Source organism: Osmia lignaria, unplaced genomic scaffold (assembly GCF_051020975.1).
Source record: "Osmia lignaria lignaria isolate PbOS001 unplaced genomic scaffold, iyOsmLign1 scaffold0006, whole genome shotgun sequence".
NCBI lineage: Eukaryota > Metazoa > Arthropoda > Insecta > Hymenoptera > Megachilidae > Osmia > Osmia lignaria.
The window spans coordinates 22,245,724-22,265,578 of NW_027478163.1; positions in this window are offsets into that span (position 1 = coordinate 22,245,724).

The following is a 19,855-nucleotide window of genomic DNA, read 5'->3' on the forward strand; positions in this document are numbered from 1 at the left end:
AGAGTTATCTCAAAGAAAGGGGCCACGGTGTTTCTGTATCTCTATTATGTTGGTGCGGCTTCGGAACTTTAAAATATCTTGATATATCTCGAGAACTACGCATCTGATCAAAAAATATCATAGAACGTAAAAAGTAGGAAACTTCATTCTCTACCAAAAAGGTCTCTTAACATTTTGCCATAGCTCGCTTCATTTCCGAGATATTTGCAGATTCAGCTCAAAGTAACGGGCCTGACGGACATATTTCGAGATATTTCTTCTTCTTGTTGTTCTTCTTCTGCACAGCTAAGCTGGAAGTGGCATTTGCGGCTCGCACTAGTGCAGAGTTATCTCAAAGACAGGGGCCACGGTGTTTCTGTATCTCTATTATGTTGGTGCGGTTTCGGAACTTTTAAATATCTCGATATATCTCGAAAACTACGCTTCTGATCAAAAAATGTCATAGAACATAAATTGTAGGAAACATAATTCTCTACAAAAAAGGTCTCTTAACATTTTGCCATAGCTCGCTTCGTTTCCGAGATATTTGCAGATATATCTCAAGGGAAGGGGCCTGACGGACATATTTCGAGATATTTCTTCTTCTTGTTGTTCTTCTTCTGCACAGCTAAGCTGGAAGTGGCATTTGCGGGTCGCACTAGTGCAGAGATATCTCAAAGAAAGGGGCCACGGTGTTTCTGTATCTCTATTATGTTGGTGCGGCTTCGGAACTTTTAAATATCTCGATATATCTCGAAAACTACGCTTCTGATCAAAAAATATCGTAGAACATAAATTGTAGGAAACATAATTCTCTACAAAAAATGTCTCTTAACATTTTGCCATAGCTCGCTTCGTTTCCGAGATATTTGCAGATTTATCTCAAGGGAAGGGGCCTGACGGACATATTTCGAGATATTTCTTCTTCTTGTTGTTCTTCTTCTGCACAGCTAAGCTGGAAGTGGCATTTGCGGGTCGCACTAGTGCAGAGTTATCTCAAAGAAAGGGGCCACGGTGTTTCTGTATCTCTATTATGTTGGTGCGGCTTCGGAACTTTTAAATATCTTGATATATCTCGAGAACTACGCATCTGATCAAAAAATATCATAGAACATAAAAAGTAGGAAACTTAATTCTCTACAAAAAAGGTCTCTTAACATTTTGCCATAGCTCGCTTCGTTTCCGAGATATTTGCAGATTTATCTCAAGGGAAGGGGCCTGACGGACATATTTCGAGATATTTCTTCTTCTTGTTGTTCTTCTTCTGCACAGCTAAGCTGGAAGTGGCATTTGCGGCTCGCACTAGTGCAGAGTTATCTCAAAGAAAGGGGCCACGGTGTTTCTGTATCTCTATTATGTTGGTGCGGTTTCGGAACTTTTAAATATCTCGATATATCTCGAAAACTACGCTTCTGATCAAAAAATATCATAGAACATAAATTGTAGGAAACATAATTCTCTACAAAAAAGGTCTCTTAACATTTTGCCATAGCTCGCTTCGTTTCCGAGATATTTGCAGATATATCTCAAGGGAAGGGGCCTGACGGACATATTTCGAGATATTTCTTCTTGTTGTTCTTCTTCTGCACAGCTAAGCTGGAAGTGGCTTTTGCGGCTCGCACTAGTGCAGAGTTATCTCAAAGAAAGGGGCCACGGTGTTTCTGTATCTCTATTATGTTGGTGCGGCTTCGGAACTTTTAAGTATCTTGATATATCTCGAGAACTACGCATCTGATCAAAAAATATCATAGAACATAAAAAGTAGGAAACTTAATTCTCTACAAAAAAGGTCTCTTAACATTTTACCATAGCTCGCTTCGTTTCCGAGATATTTGCAGATATATCTCAAGGGAAGGGGCCTGACGGACATATTTCGAGATATTTCTTCTTCTTGTTGTTCTTCTTCTGCACAGCTAAGCTGGAAGTGGTATTTACAGCTCGCAATAGTGCAGAGTTTTCTCAAAGAAAGGGGCCACGGTGTTTCTGTATCTCTATTATGTTGGTGCGGCTTCGGAACTTTTAAATATCTTGATATATCTCGAGAACTACGCATCTAATCAAAAAATATCATAGAACATAAAAAGTAGGAAACTTAATTCTCTACAAATAAAGTCTCATAACATTTTGCCATAGCTCGCTTCGTTTCCGAGATATTTGCAGATTTATCTCAAGGGAAGGGGCCTGACGGACATATTTCGAGATATTTCTTCTTCTTGTTGTTCTTCTTCTGCACAGCTAAGCTGGAAGTGGCATTTGCAGCTCGCAATAGTGCAGAGTTATCTCAAAGAAAGGGGCCACGGTGATTCTGTATCTCTATTATGTTGGTGCGGCTTCGGAACTTTTAAATATCTTGATATATCTCGAGAACTACGCATCTGATCAAAAAATATCATAGAACATAAAAAGTAGGAAACTTAATTCTCTACAAAAAAGGTCTCTTAACATTTTGCCATAGCTCGCTTCGTTTGCGAGATATTTGCAGATATATCTCAAGGGAAGGGGCCTGACGGACATATTTCGAGATATTTTCTCTTCTTGTTGTTCTTCTTCTGCACAGCTAAGCTGGAAGTGGCATTTACAGCTCGCAATAGTGCAGAGTTATCTCAAAGAAAGGGGCCACGGTGTTTCTGTATCTCTATTATGTTGGTGCGGCTTCGGAACTTTTAAATATCTTGATATATCTCGAGAACTACGCATCTGATCAAAAAATATCATAGAACATAAAAAGTAGGAAACTTAATTCTCTACAAAAAAGGTCTCTTAACATTTTGCCATAGCTCTCTTCGTTTCCGAGATATTTGCAGATTTATCTCAAGGGAAGGGGCCTGACGGACATATTTCGAGATACTTCTTCTTCTTGTTGTTCTTCTTCTGCACAGCTAAGCTGGAAGTGGCATTTGCAGCTCGCAATAGTGCAGAGTTATCTCAAAGTAAGGGGCCACGGTGTTTCTGTATCTCTATTATGTTGGTGCGGCTTCGGAACTTTTAAATATCTTAATATATCTCGAGAACTACGCATCTGATCAAAAAATATCATAGAACATAAAAAGTAGGAAACTTAATTCTCTACAAAAAAGGTCTCTTAACATTTTGCCATAGCTCGCTTCGTTTCCGAGATATTTGCAGATTTATCTCAAGGGAAGGGGCCTGACGGACATATTTCGAGATATTTCTTCTTCTTGTTGTTCTTCTTCTGCACAGCTAAGCTGGAAGTGGCATTTGCGGCTCGCACTAGTGCACAGTTATCTCAAAGAAAGGGGCCACGGTGTTTCTGTATCTCTATTATGTTGGTGCGGCTTCGGAACTTTTAAGTATCTCGATATATCTCGAAAACTACGCTTCTGATCAAAAAATATCATAGAACATAAATTGTAGCAAACATAATTCTCTACAAAAAAGGTCTCTTAACATTTTGCCATAGCTCGCTTCGTTTCCGAGATATTTGCAGATATATCTCAAGGGAAGGGGCCTAACGGGCATATTTCGAGATATTTCTTCTTCTTGTTGTTCTTCTTCTGCACAGCTAAGCTGGAAGTGGCATTTGCGGCTCGCACTAGTGCAGAGTTATCTCAAAGAAAGGGGCCACGGTGTTTCTGTATCTCTATTATGTTGGTGCGGCTTCAGAACTTTTAAATATCTCGATATATCTCGAAAACTACGCTTCTGATCAAAAAATATCATAGAACATAAATTGTAGCAAACATAATTCTCTACAAAAAAGGTCTCTTAACATTTTGCCATAGCTCGCTTCGTTTCCGAGATATTTGCAGATATATCTCAAGGGAAGGGGCCTAACGGGCATATTTCGAGATATTTCTTCTTCTTGTTGTTCTTCTTCTGCACAGCTAAGCTGGAAGTGGCATTTACAGCTCGCAATAGTGCAGAGTTATCTCAAAGAAAGGGGCCACGGTGTTTCTGTATCTCTATTATGTTGGTGCGTCTTCGGAACTTTTAAATATCTCGATATATCTCGAAAACTACGCTTCTGATCAAAAAATATCATAGAACATAAATTGTAGGAAACATAATTCTCTACAAAAAACGTCTCTTAACATTTTGCCATAGCTCGTTTCGTTTCCGAGATATTTGCAGATTCAGCTCAAAGGAACTGGCCTGACGGACATATTTCGAGATATTTCTTCTTCTTGTTGTTCTTCCTCTGCACAGCTAAGCTGGAAGTGGCATTTGCAGCTCGCAATAGTGCAGAGTTATCTCAAAGAAAGGGGCCACGGTGTTTCTGTATCTCTATTATGTTGGTGCGGCTTCGGAACTTTTAAATATCTTGATATATCTCGAGAACTACGCATCTGATCAAAAAATATCATAGAACATAAAAAGTAGGAAACTTAATTCTCTACAAAAAAGGTCTCTTAACATTTTGCCATAGCTCTCTTCGTTTCCGAGATATTTGCAGATTTATCTCAAGGGAAGGGGCCTGACGGACATATTTCGAGATACTTCTTCTTCTTGTTGTTCTTCTTCTGCACAGCTAAGCTGGAAGTGGCATTTGCAGCTCGCAATAGTGCAGAGTTATCTCAAAGAAAGGGGCCACGGTGTTTCTGTATCTCTATTATGTTGGTGCGGCTTCGGAACTTTTAAGTATCTCGATATATCTCGAAAACTACGCTTCTGATCAAAAAATATCATAGAACATAAATTGTAGGAAACATAATTCTCTACAAAAAACGTCTCTTAACATTTTGCCATAGTTCGCTTCGTTTCCGAGATATTTGCAGATTCAGCTCAACGGAACTGGCCTGACGGACATATTTCGAGATATTTCTTCTTCTTGTTGTTCTTCCTCTGCACAGCTAAGCTGGAAGTGGCATTTGCAGCTCGCAATAGTGCAGAGTTATCTCAAAGAAAGGGGCCACGGTGTTTCTGTATCTCTATTATGTTGGTGCGGCTTCGGAACTTTTAAATATCTCGATATATCTCGAAAACTACGCTTCTGATCAAAAAATATCATAGAACATAAATTGTAGGAAACATAATTCTCTACAAAAAAGGTCTCTTAACATTTTGCCATAGCTCGCTTCGTTTCCGAGATATTTGCAGATATATCTCAAGGGCAGGGGCCTGACGGACATATTTCGAGATATTTCTTCTTCTTGTTGTTCTTCTTCTGCACAGCTAAGCTGGAAGTGGCATTTACAGCTCGCAATAGTGCAGAGTTATCTCAAAGAAAGGGGCCACGGTGTTTCTGTATCTCTATTATGTTGGTGCGGCTTCGGAACTTTTAAATATCTTAATATATCTCGAGAACTACGCATCTGATCAAAAAATATCATAGAACATAAAAAGTAGGAAACTTAATTCTCTACAAAAAAGGTCTCTTAACATTTTGCCATAGCTCGCTTCGTTTCCGAGATATTTGCAGATTTATCTCAAGGGAAGGGGCCTAACGGACATATTTCGAGATATTTCTGCTTCTTGTTGTTCTTCTTCTGCACAGCTAAGCTGGAAGTGGCATTTGCGGCTCGCACTAGTGCAGAGTTATCTCAAAGAAAGGGGCCACGGTGTTTCTGTATCTCTATTATGTTGGTGCGGCTTCGGAACTTTTAAGTATCTCGATATATCTCGAAAACTACGCTTCTGATCAAAAAATATCATAGAACATAAATTGTAGGAAACATAATTCTCTACAAAAAACGTCTCTTAACATTTTGCCATAGCTCGCTTCGTTTCCGAGATATTTGCAGATTCAGCTCAAAGGAACTGGCCTGACGGACATATTTCGAGATATTTCTTCTTCTTGTTGTTCTTCCTCTGCACAGCTAAGCTGGAAGTGGCATTTGCAGCTCGCAATAGTGCAGAGTTATCTCAAAGAAAGGGGCCACGGTGTTTCTGTATCTCTATTATGTTGGTGGGGCTTCGGAACTTTTAAATATCTTGATATATCTCGAGAACTACGCATCTGATCAAAAAATATCATAGAACATAGAAAGTAGGAAACTTAATTCTCTACAAAAAAGGTCGCTTAACATTTTGCCATAGCTCGCTTCGTTTCCGAGATATTTGCAGATTTATCTCAAGGGAAGGGGCCTAACGGACATATTTCGAGATATTTCTTCTTCTTGTTGTTCTTCTTCTGCACAGCTAAGCTGCAAGTGGCATTTGCGGCTCGCACTAGTGCAGAGTTATCTCAAAGAAAGGGGCCACGGTGTTTCTGTATCTCTATTATGTTGGTGCGGCTACGGAACTTTTAAATATCTCGACATATCTCGAAAACTACGCTTCTGATCAAAAAATATCATAGAACATAAATTGTAGGAAACATAATTCTCTACAAAAAAGGTCTCTCAACATTTTGCCATAGCTCGCTTCGTTTCCGAGATATTTGCAGATATATCTCAAGGGGAGGGTCCTGACGGACATATTTCGAGATATTTCTTCTTCTTGTTGTTCTTTTTCTGCACAGCTGAGCTGGAAGTGGCATTTGCAGCTCGCAATAGTACAGAGATATCTCAAAGAAAGGGGCCACGGTGTTTCTGTATCTCTATTATGTTGGTGCGGCTTCGGAACTTTTAAATATCTTGATATATCTCGAGATCTACGCGTCTGATCAAAAAATATCATAGAACGTAAAAAGTAGCAAACATAATTCTGTACAAAAAAGGTCTCTTAACATTTTGCCATAGCTCGCTTCGTTTCCGAGATATTTGCAGATTTATCTCAAGGGAAGGGGCCTGACGGACATATTTCGAGATATTTCTTCTTCTTGTTGTTCTTCTTCTGCACAGCTAAGCTGGAAGTGGCATTTACAGCTCGCAATAGTGCAGAGTTATCTCAAAGAAAGGGGCCACGGTGTTTCTGTATCTCTATTATGTTGGTGCGGCTTCGGAACTTTTAAATATCTTGATATATCTCGAGAACTACGCATCTGATCAAAAAATATCATAGAACATGAAAAGTAGGAAACTTAATTCTCTACAAAAAAGGTCGCTTAACATTTTGCCATAGCTCGCTTCGTTTCCGAGATATTTGCATATTTATCTCAAGGGAAGGGGCCTGATGGACATATTTCGAGATATTTCTTCTTCTTGTTGTTCTTCTTCTGCACAGCTAAGCTGGAAGTGGCATTTACAGCTCGCAATAGTGCAGAGTTATCTCAAAGAAAGGGGCCACGGTGTTTCTGTATCTCTATTATGTTGGTGCTGCTTCGGAACTTTTAAATATCTTGATATATCTCGAGAACTACGCATCTGATCAAAAAATATCATAGAACATGAAAAGTAGGAAACTTAATTCTCTACAAAAAAGGTCTCTTAACATTTTGCCATAGCTCTCTTCGTTTCCGAGATATTTGCAGATTTATCTCAAGGGAAGGGGCCTGACGGACATATTTCGAGATATTTCTTCCTCTTGTTGTTCTTCTTCTGCACAGCTAAGCTCGAAGTGGCATTTGCAGCTCGCAATAGTGCAGGGTTATCTCAAAGAAAGAGGCCACGGTGTTTCTGTACCTCTATTATGTTGGTGCAGCTTCGGAACTTTTAAATATCTTGATATATCTCGAGAACTACGCATCTGATCAAAAAATATCATCGAACATAAAAAGCAGGAAACTTAATTCTCTACAAAAAAGGTCTCTTAACATTTTGCCATAGCTCGCTTCGTTTCCGAGATATTTGCAGATTTATCTCAAGGGAAGGGGCCTGACGGACATATTTCGAGATATTTCTTCTTCTTGTTGTTCTTCTTCTGCACAGCTAAGCTCGAAGTGGCATTTGCAGCTCGCAATAGTGCAGAGTTATCTCAAAGAAAGAGGCCACGGTGTTTCTGTACCTCTATTATGTTGGTGCAGCTTCGGAACTTTTAAATATCTTGATATATCTCGAGAACTACGCATCTGATCAAAAAATATCATCGAACATAAAAAGTAGGAAACTTAATTCTCTACAAAAAAGGTCTCTTAACATTTTGCCATAGCTCGCTTCGTTTCCGAGATATTTGCAGATTCAGCTCAAAGGAACTGGCCTGACGGACATATTTCGAGATATTTCTTCTTCTTGTTGTTCTTCCTCTGCACAGCTGAGCTGGAAGTGGCATTTGCAGCTCGCAATAGTGCAGAGTTATCTCAAAGAAAGGGGCCACGGTGTTTCTGTATCTCTATTATGTTGGTGCGGCTTCGGAACTTTTAAATATCTTGATATGTCTCGAGAACTACGCATCTGATCAAAAAATATCATAGAACATAAAAAGTAGGAAACTTAATTCTCTACAAAAAAGGTCTCTTAACATTTTGCCATAGCTCGCTTCGTTTCCGAGATATTTGCCTATTTATCTCAAGGGAAGGGGCCTGACGGACATATTTCGAGATATTTCTTCTTCTTGTTGTTCTTCTTCTGCACAGCTAAGCTGGAAGTGGCATTTACAGCTCGCAATAGTGCAGAGTTATCTCAAAGAAAGGGGCCACGGTGTTTCTGTATCTCTATTATGTTGGTGCTGCTTCGGAACTTTTAAATATCTTGATATATCTCGAGAACTACGCATCTGATCAAAAAATATCATCGAACATAAAAAGCAGGAAACTTAATTCTCTACAAAAAAGGTCTCTTAACATTTTGCCATAGCTCGCTTCGTTTCCGAGATATTTGCAGATTTATCTCAAGGGAAGTGGCCTGACGGACATATTTCGAGATATTTCTTCTTCTTGTTGTTCTTCTTCTGCACAGCTAAGCTGGAAGTGGCATTTGCAGCTCGCAAGAGTGCAGAGTTATCCCAAAGAAATGGGCCACGGTGTTTCTGTATCTCTATTATGTTGGTGCGGCTTCGGAACTTTTACATATCTCGATATATCTCGAAAACTACGCTTCTGATCAAAAAATATCATAGAACATAAATTGTAGGAAACATAATTCTCTACAAAAAAGGTCTCTTAACATTTTGCCATAGCTCGCTTCGTTTCCGAGATATTTGCAGATTTATCTCAAGGGAAGGGGCCTGACGGACATATTTCGAGATATTTCTTCTTCTTGTTGTTCTTCATCTGCACAGCTAACCTGGAGGTGGCATTTGCGGCTCGCACTAGTGCAGAGTTATCTCAAAGAAAGGAGCCACGGTGTTTCTGTATCTCTCTTATGTTGGTGCGGCTTCGGAACTTTTAAATATCTCGATATATCTCGAAAACTACGCTTCTGATCAAAAAATATCATAGAACATAAATTGTAGGAAACATAATTTTCTACAAAAAAGGTCTCTTAACATTTTGCCATAGCTCGCTTCGTTTCCGAGATATTTGGAGATTTATCTCAAGGGAAGGCGCCTGACGGACATATTTCGAGATATTTCTTCTTCTTGTTGTTCTTCTTCTGCACAGCTAAGCTGGAAGTGGCATTTGCAGCTTGCAATAGTGCAGAGTTATCTCAAAGAAAGGAGCCACGGTGTTTCTGTATCTCTATTATGTTGGTGCGGCTTCGGAACTTTTAAATATCTTGATATATCTCGAGAACTACGCATCTGATCAAAAAATATCATAGAACATAAAAAGTAGGAAACCTAATTTTCTACAAAAAAGGTCTCTTAACATTTTGCCATAGCTCGCTTCGTTTCCGAGATATTTGGAGATTTATCTCAAGGGAAGGCGCCTGACGGACATATTTCGAGATATTTCTTCTTCTTGTTGTTCTTCTTCTGCACAGCTAAGCTGGAAGTGGCATTTGCGGCTCGCACTAGTGCAGAGTTATCTCAAAGAAAGGGGCCACGGTGTTTCTGTATCCCTATTATGTTGGTGCGGCTTCGGAACTTTTAAATATCTCGATATATCTCGAAAACTACGCTTCTGATCAAAAAATATCATAGAACATAAATTGTAGGAAACATAATTCTCTACCAAAAACGTCTCTTAACATTTTGCCATAGCTCGCTTCGTTTCCGAGATATTTGCAGATTCAGCTCAAAGGAACTGGCCTGACGGACATATTTCGAGATATTTCTTCTTCTTGTTGTTCTTCCTCTGCACAGCTAAGCTGGAAGTGGCATTTGCAGCTCGCAATAGTGCAGAGTTATCTCAAAGAAAGGGGCCACGGTGTTTCTGTATCTCTATTATGTTGGTGCGGCTTCGGAACTTTTAAATATCTTGATATATCTCGAGAACTACGCATCTGATCAAAAAATATCATAGAACATAAAAAGTAGGAAACATAATTCTCTACAAAAAAGGTCTCTTAACATTTTGCCATAGCTCGCATCGTTTCCGAGATATTTGCAGATTTATCTCAAGGGAAGGGGCCTGACGGACATATTTCGAGATATTTCTTCTTCTTGTTGTTCTTCTTCTGCACAGCTAAGCTGGAAGTGGCATTTGCGGCTCGCACTAGTGCAGAGTTGTCTCAACGAAAGGGGCCACGGTGTTTCTGTATCTCTATTATGTTGGTGCGTCTTCGGAACTTTTAAATATCTCGATATATCTCGAAAACTACGCTTCTGATCAAAAAATATCATAGAACATAAAAAGTAGGAAACTTAATTCTCTACAAAAAAGGTCTCTTAACATTTTGCCATAGCTCGCTTCGTTTCCGAGATATTTGCAGATTCAGCTCAAAGGAACTGGCCTGACGGACATATTTCGAGATACTTCTTCTTCTTGTTGTTCTTCTTCTGCACAGCTAAGCTGGAAGTGGCATTTGCAGCTCGCAATAGTGCAGAGTTATCTCAAAGAGAGGGGCCACGGTGTTTCTGTATCCCTATTATGTTGGTGCGGCTTCGGAACTTTTAAATATCTTGATATATCTCGAGAACTACGCATCTGATCAAAAAATATCATAGAAGATAAAAAGTAGGAAACTTAATTCTCTACAAAAAAGGTCTCTTAACATTTCGCCATAGCTCGCTTCGTTTCCGAGATATTTGCAGATTCATCTCAAGGGAAGGGGTCTGACGGACATATTTCGAGATATTTCTTCTTCTTGTTGTTCTTTTTCTGCACAGCTAAGCTCGAAGTGGCATTTGCAGCTCGCAATAGTGCAGAGTTATCTCAAAGAAAGAGGCCACGGTGTTTCTGTACCTCTATTATGTTGGTGCAGCTTCGGAACTTTTAAATATCTTGATATATCTCGAGAACTACGCATCTGATCAAAAAATATCATCGAACATAAAAAGTAGGAAACATAATTCTCTACAAAAAAGGTCTCTTAACATTTTGCCATAGCTCGCTTCGTTTCCGAGATATTTGCAGATTTATCTCAAGGGAAGTGGCCTGACGGACATATTTCAAGATATTCCTTCTTCTTGTTGTTCTTCTTCTGCACAGCTAAACTGGAAGTGGCATTTCCAGCTCGCAATCGTGCAGAGTTATCTCAAAGAAAGGGGCCACGGTGTTTCTGTATCTCTATTATGTTGGTGCGTCTTCGGAACTTTTAAATATCTCGATATATCTCGAAAACTACGCTTCTGATCAAAAAATATCATAGAAGATAAAAAGTAGGAAACTTAATTCTCTACAAAAAAGGTCTCTTAACATTTCGCCATAGCTCGCTTCGTTTCCGAGATATTTGCAGATTTATCTCAAGGGAAGGGGCCTGTGGGACATATTTCGAGATATTTCTTCTTCTTGTTGTTCTTCTTCTGCACAGCTAAGCTGGAAGTGGCATTTGCGGCTCGCACTAGTGCAGAGTTATCTCAAAGAAAGGGGCCACGGTGTTTCTGTATCTCTATTATGTTGGTGCGGCTTCGGAACTTTTAAATATCTCGATATATCTCGAAAACTACGCTTCTGATCAAAAAATATCATAGAACATAAAAAGTAGGAAACATAATTCTCTACAAAAAAGGTCTCTTAACATTTTGCCATAGCTCGCTTCGTTTCCGAGATATTTGCAGATTTATCTCAAGGGAAGTGGCCTGACGGACATATTTCAAGATATTCCTTCTTCTTGTTGTTCTTCTTCTGCACAGCTAAACTGGAAGTGGCATTTCCAGCTCGCAATCGTGCAGAGTTATCTCAAAGAAAGGGGCCACGGTGTTTCTGTACCTCTATTATGTTGGTGCAGCTTCGGAACTTTTAAATATCTTGATATATCTCGAAAACTACGCTTCTGATCAAAAAATATCATAGAACATAAAAAGTAGGAAACATAATTCTCTACAAAAAACGTCTCTTAACATTTTGCCATAGCTCGCTTCGTTTCCGAGATATTTGCAGACTCAGCTCAAAGGAACGGGCCTGACGGACATATTTCGAGATACTTCTTCTTCTTGTTGTTCTTCCTCTGCACAGCCAAGCTGGAAGTGGCATTTGCAGCTCGCAATAGTGCAGAGTTATCTCAAAGAAAGGGGCCACGGTGTTTCTGTATCTCTATTATGTTGGTGCGGCTTCGGAACTTTTAAATATCTTGATATATCTCGAGAACTACGCATCTGATCAAAAAATATCATAGAACATAAAAAGTAGGAAACTTAGTTCTCTACAAAAAAGGTCTCTTAACATTTTGCCATAGCTCGCTTCGTTTCCGAGATATTTGCAGATTTATCTCAAGGGAAGGGGCCTGACGGACATATTTCGAGATATTTCTTCTTCTTGTTGTTCTTCTTCTGCACAGCTAAGCTGGAAGTGGCATTTACAGCTCGCAATAGTGCAGAGTTATCTCAAAGAAAGGGGCCACGGTGTTTCTGTATCTCTATTATGTTGGTGCGGCTTCGGAACTTTTAAATATCTTGATATATCTCGAGAACTACGCATCTGATCAAAAAATATCATAGAACATAAAAAGTAGGAAACTTAATTCTCTACAAAAAAGGTCTCTTAACATTTTGCCATAGGTCGCTTCGTTTCCGAGATATCTGCAGATTTATCTCAAGGGAAGGGGCCTAACGGACATATTTCGAGATATTTCTTCTTCTTGTTGTCCTTCTTCTGCACAGCTAAACTGGAAGTGGCATTTCCAGCTCGCAATAGTGCAGAGTTACCTCAAAGAGAGGGGCCACGGTGTTTCTGTATCTCTATTATGTTGGTGCGGCTTCGGAACTTTTAAATATCTTGATATATCTCGAGAACTACGCATCTGATCAAAAAATATCATAGAAGATAAAAAGTAGGAAACTTAATTCTCTACAAAAAAGGTCTGTTAACATTTTGCCATAGCTCGCTTCATTTCCGAGATATTTGCAGATATATCTCAAGGGAAGGGGCCTGACGGACATATTTCGAGATATTTCTTCTTCTTGTTGTTCTTCTTCTGCACAGCTAAGCTGGAAGTGGCATTTACAGCTCGCAATAGTGCAGAGTTATCTCAAAGAAAGGGGCCACGGTGTTTCTGTATCTCTATTATGTTGGTGCGGCTTCGGAACTTTTAAATATCTTGATATATCTCGAGAACTACGCATCTGATCAAAAAATATCATAGAAGATAAAAAGTAGGAAACTTAATTCTCTACAAAAAAGGTCTCTTAACATTTTGCCATAGCTCGCTTCGTTTCCGAGATATTTGCAGATTTATCTCAAGGGAAGGGGCCTGACGGACATATTTCGAGATATTTCTTCTTCTTGTTGTTCTTCTTCTGCACAGCTAAGCTGGAAGTGGCATTTGCGGCTCGCACTAGTGCAGAGTTGTCTCAACGAAAGGGGCCACGGTGTTTCTGTATCTCTATTATGTTGGTGCGTCTTCGGAACTTTTAAATATCTCGATATATCTCGAAAACTACGCTTCTGATCAAAAAATATCATAGAACATAAAAAGTAGGAAACTTAATTCTCTACAAAAAAGGTCTCTTAACATTTTGCCATAGCTCGCTTCGTTTCCGAGATATTTGCAGATTCAGCTCAAAGGAACTGGCCTGACGGACATATTTCGAGATACTTCTTCTTCTTGTTGTTCTTCTTCTGCACAGCTAAGCTGGAAGTGGCATTTGCAGCTCGCAATAGTGCAGAGTTATCTCAAAGAGAGGGGCCACGGTGTTTCTGTATCCCTATTATGTTGGTGCGGCTTCGGAACTTTTAAATATCTTGATATATCTCGAGAACTACGCATCTGATCAAAAAATATCATAGAAGATAAAAAGTAGGAAACTGAATTCTCTACAAAAAAGGTCTCTTAACATTTCGCCATAGCTCGCTTCGTTTCCGAGATATTTGCAGATTCATCTCAAGGGAAGGGGTCTGACGGACATATTTCGAGATATTTCTTCTTCTTGTTGTTCTTCTTCTGCACAGCTAAGCTCGAAGTGGCATTTGCAGCTCGCAATAGTGCAGAGTTATCTCAAAGAAAGAGGCCACGGTGTTTCTGTACCTCTATTATGTTGGTGCAGCTTCGGAACTTTTAAATATCTTGATATATCTCGAGAACTACGCATCTGATCAAAAAATATCATCGAACATAAAAAGTAGGAAACATAATTCTCTACAAAAAAGGTCTCTTAACATTTTGCCATAGCTCGCTTCGTTTCCGAGATATTTGCAGATTTATCTCAAGGGAAGTGGCCTGACGGACATATTTCAAGATATTCCTTCTTCTTGTTGTTCTTCTTCTGCACAGCTAAACTGGAAGTGGCATTTCCAGCTCGCAATCGTGCAGAGTTATCTCAAAGAAAGGGGCCACGGTGTTTCTGTATCTCTATTATGTTGGTGCGTCTTCGGAACTTTTAAATATCTCGATATATCTCGAAAACTACGCTTCTGATCAAAAAATATCATAGAAGATAAAAAGTAGGAAACTTAATTCTCTACAAAAAAGGTCTCTTAACATTTCGCCATAGCTCGCTTCGTTTCCGAGATATTTGCAGATTTATCTCAAGGGAAGGGGCCTGTGGGACATATTTCGAGATATTTCTTCTTCTTGTTGTTCTTCTTCTGCACAGCTAAGCTGGAAGTGGCATTTGCGGCTCGCACTAGTGCAGAGTTATCTCAAAGAAAGGGGCCACGGTGTTTCTGTATCTCTATTATGTTGGTGCGGCTTCGGAACTTTTAAATATCTCGATATATCTCGAAAACTACGCTTCTGATCAAAAAATATCATAGAACATAAATTGTAGGAAAGATAATTCTCTACAAAAAACGTCTCTTAACATTTTGCCATAGCTCGCTTCGTTTCCGAGATATTTGCAGACTCAGCTCAAAGGAACGGGCCTGACGGACATATTTCGAGATACTTCTTCTTCTTGTTGTTCTTCTTCTGCACAGCTAAACTGGAAGTGGCATTTCCAGCTCGCAATAGTGCAGAGTTACCTCAAAGAGAGGGGCCACGGTGTTTCTGTATCTCTATTATGTTGGTGCGGCTTCGGAACTTTTAAATATCTTGATATATCTCGAGAACTACGCATCTGATCAAAAAATATCATAGAAGATAAAAAGTAGGAAACTTAATTCTCTACAAAAAAGGTCTGTTAACATTTTGCCATAGCTCGCTTCATTTCCGAGATATTTGCAGATATATCTCAAGGGAAGGGGCCTGACGGACATATTTCGAGATATTTCTTCTTCTTGTTGTTCTTCTTCTGCACAGCTAAGCTGGAAGTGGCATTTACAGCTCGCAATAGTGCAGAGTTATCTCAAAGAAAGGGGCCACGGTGTTTCTGTATCTCTATTATGTTGGTGCGGCTTCGGAACTTTTAAATATCTTGATATATCTCGAGAACTACGCATCTGATCAAAAAATATCATAGAAGATAAAAAGTAGGAAACTTAATTCTCTACAAAAAAGGTCTCTTAACATTTTGCCATAGCTCGCTTCGTTTCCGAGATATTTGCAGATTTATCTCAAGGGAAGGGGCCTGACGGACATATTTCGAGATATTTCTTCTTCTTGTTGTTCTTCTTCTGCACAGCTAAGCTGGAAGTGGCATTTGCGGCTCGCACTAGTGCAGAGTTATCTCAAAGAAAGGGGCCACGGTGTTTCTGTATCCCTATTATGTTGGTGCGGCTTCGGAACTTTTAAATATCTCGATATATCTCGAAAACTACGCTTCTGATCAAAAAATATCATAGAACATAAATTGTAGGAAACATAATTCTCTACAAAAGACGTCTCTTAACATTTTGCCATAGCTCGCTTCGTTTCCGAGATATTTGCCGATTCAGCTCAAAGGAACTGGCCTGACGGACATACTTCGAGATATTTCTTCTTGTTGTTCTTCCTCTGCACAGCTAAGCTGGAAGTGGCATTTGCAGCTCGCAATAGTGCAGAGTTATCTCAAAGAAAGGGGCCACGGTGTTTCTGTATCCCTATTATGTTGGTGCGGCTTCTGAACTTTTAAATATCTCGATATATCTCGAAAACTACGCTTCTGACCAAAAAATATCATAGAACATAAATTGTAGGAAACATAATTCTCTACAAAAAACGTCTCTTAACATTTTGCCATAGCTCGCTTCGTTTCGGAGATATTTGCAGATTCAGCTCAAAGGAACTGGCCTGACGGACATATTTCGAGATATTTCTTCTTCTTGTTGTTCTTCCTCTGCACAGCTAAGCTGGAAGTGGCATTTGCGGCTCGCACTAGTGCAGAGTTATCTCAAAGAAAGGGGCCACGGTATTTCTGTATCCCTATTATGTTGGTGCGGCTTCGGAACTTTTAAATATCTCGATATATCTCGAAAACTACGCTTCTGATCAAAAAATATCATAGAATATAAATTGTAGGAAACATAATTCTCTACAAAAAAGGTCGCTTAACATTTTGCCATAGCTCGCTTCGTTTCCGAGATATTTGCAGATATATCTCAAGGGAAGGGGCCTGACGGACATATTTCGAGATATTTCTTCTTCTTGTTGTTCTTCTTCTGCACAGCTAAGCTGGAAGTGGCATTTACAGCTCGCAATAGTGCAGAGTTATCTCAAAGAAAGGGGCCACGGTGTTTCTGTATCTCTATTATGTTGGTGCGGTTTCGGAACTTTTAAATATCTTGATATATCTCGAGAACTACGCATCTGATCAAAAAATATCATAGAACATAAAAAGTAGGAAACTTAATTCTCTACAAATAAGGTCTCTTAACATTTTGCCATAGCTCGCTTCGTTTCCGAGATATTTGCAGATTTATCTCAAGGGAAGGGGCCTGACGGACATATTTCGAGATATTTCTTCTTCTTGTTGTTCTTCTTCTGCGCAGCTAAGCTGGAAGTGGCATTTGCAGCTCGCAATAGTGCAGAGATATCTCAAAGAAAGGGGCCACGCTGTTTCTGTATCTCTATTATGTTGGTGCGGCTTCGGAACTTTTAAATATCTTGATATATATCGAGAGCTACGCGTCTGATCAAAAAATATCATAGAACATAAATTGTAGGAAACATAATTCTCTACAAAAAAGGTCTCTTAACATTTTGCCATAGCTCGCTTCGTTTCCGAGATATTTGCAGATATATCTCAAGGGAAGGGGCCTGACGGACATATTTCGAGATATTTCTTCTTCTTGTTGTTCTTCTTCTGCACAGCTAAGCTGGAAGTGGCATTTGCAGCTCGCAATAGTGCAGAGTTATCTCAAAGAAAGGGGCCACGGTGTTTCTGTATCTCTATTATGTTGGTGCGGCTTCGGAACTTTTAAATATCTTGATATATCTCCAGAACTACGCATCTGATCAAAAAATATCATAGAACATAAAAAGTAGGAAACTTAATTCTCTACAAAAAAGGTCTCTTAACATTTTGCCATAGCTCGCTTCGTTTCCGAGATATTTGCAGATTTATCTCAAGGGAAGGGGCCTGACGGACATATTTCGAGATATTTCTTCTTCTTGTTGTTCTTCTTCTGCACAGCTAAACTGGAAGTGGCATTTCCAGCTCGCAATAGTGCAGAGTTATCTCAAAGAAAGGAGCCACGGTGTTTCTGTATCTCTATTATGTTGGTGCGGCTTCGGAACTTTTAAATATCTTGATATATCTCGAGAACTACGCATCTGATCAAAAAATATCATAGAACATAAAAAGTAGGAAACTTAATTCTCTACAAAAAAGGTCTCGCAACATTTTGCCATAGGTCGCTTCGTTTCCGAGATATTTGCAGATTTATCTCAAGGGAAGGAGCCTAACGGAAATATTTCGAGATATTTCTTCTTCTTGTTGTTCTTCTTCTGCACAGATAAGCTGGAAGTGGCATTTGCGGCTCGCACTAGTGCACAGTTATCTCAAAGAAAGGGGCCACGGTGTTTATGTATCTCTATTATGTTGGTGCGTCTTCGGAACTTTTAAATATCTCGATATATCTCGAAAACTACGCTTCTGATCAAAAAATATCATAGAACATAAATTGTAGGAAACATAATTCTCTACAAAAAACGTCTCTTAACATTTTGCCATAGCTCGCTTCGTTTCCGAGATATTTGCAGATTCAGCTCAAAGGAACGGGCCTGACGGACATATTTCGAGATATTTCTTCTTCTTGTTGTTCTTCTTCTGCACAGCTAAGCTGGAAGTGGCATTTACAGCTCGCAATAGTGCAGAGTTATCTCAAAGAAAGGGGCCACGGTGTTTCTGTATCTCTATTATGTTGGTGCGGCTTCGGAACTTTTAAATATCTTGATATATCTCGAGAACTACGCATCTGATCAAAAAATATCATAGAACATAAAAAGTAGGAAACTTAATTCTCTACAAAAAAGGTCTCTCAACATTTTGCCATAGGTCGCTTCGTTTCCGAGATATTTGCAGATTTATCTCAAGGGAAGGAGCCTAACGGAAATATTTCGAGATATTTCTTCTTCTTGTTGTTCTTCTTCTGCACAGCTAAGCTGGAAGTGGCATTTGCGGCTCGCACTAGTGCAGAGTTATCTCAAAGAAAGGGGCCACGGTGTTTCTGTATCCCTATTATGTTGGTGCGGCTTCGGAACTTTTAAATATCTCGATATATCTCGAAAACTACGCTTCTGATCAAAAAATATCATAGAACATAAATTGTAGGAAAGATAATTCTCTACAAAAAACGTCTCTTAACATTTTGCCATAGCTCGCTTCGTTTCCGAGATATTTGCAGATTCAGCTCAAAGGAACGGGCCTGACGGACATATTTCGAGATACTTCTTCTTCTTGTTGTTCTTCTTCTGCACAGCTAAGCTGGAAGTGGCATTTGCGGCTCGCACTAGTGCAGAGTTATCTCAAAGAAAGGGGCCACGGTGTTTCTGTATCCCTATTATGTTGGTGCGGCTTCGGAACTTTTAAATATCTTGATATATCTCGAGAACTACGCATCTGATCAAAAAATATCATAGAACATAAAAAGTAGGAAACTTAATTCTCTACAAAAAAGGTCTCTTAACATTTTGCCATAGCTCGCTTCGTTTCCGAGATATTTGCAGATTTATCTCAAGGGAAGGGGCCTGACGGACATATTTCGAGATATTTCTTCTTCTTGTTGTTCTTCTTCTGCACAGCTAAGCTGGAAGTGGCATTTACAGCTCGCAATAGTGCAGAGTTATCTCAAAGAAAGGGGCCACGGTGTTTCTGTATCTCTATTATGTTGGTGCGGCTTCGGAACTTTTAAATATCTTGATATATCTCGAGAACTACGCATCTGATCAAAAAATATCATAGAACATAAAAAGTAGGAAACTTAATTCTCTACAAAAACGGTCTCTTAACATTTTGCCATAGGTCGCTTCGTTTCCGAGATATTTGCAGATTTATCTCAAGGGAAGGGGCCTAACGGACATATTTCGAGATATTTCTTCTTCATGTTGTCCTTCTTCTGCACAGCTAAACTGGAAGTGGCATTTCCAGCTCGCAATAGTGCAGAGTTACCTCAAAGAGAGGGGCCACGGTGTTTCTGTATCTCTATTATGTTGGTGCGGCTTCGGAACTTTTAAATATCTTGATATATCTCAAGAACTACGCATCTGATCAAAAAATATCATAGAAGATAAAAAGTAGGAAACTTAATTCTCTACAAAAAAGGTCTGTTAACATTTTGCCATAGCTCGCTTCGTTTCCGAGATATTTGCAGATATATCTC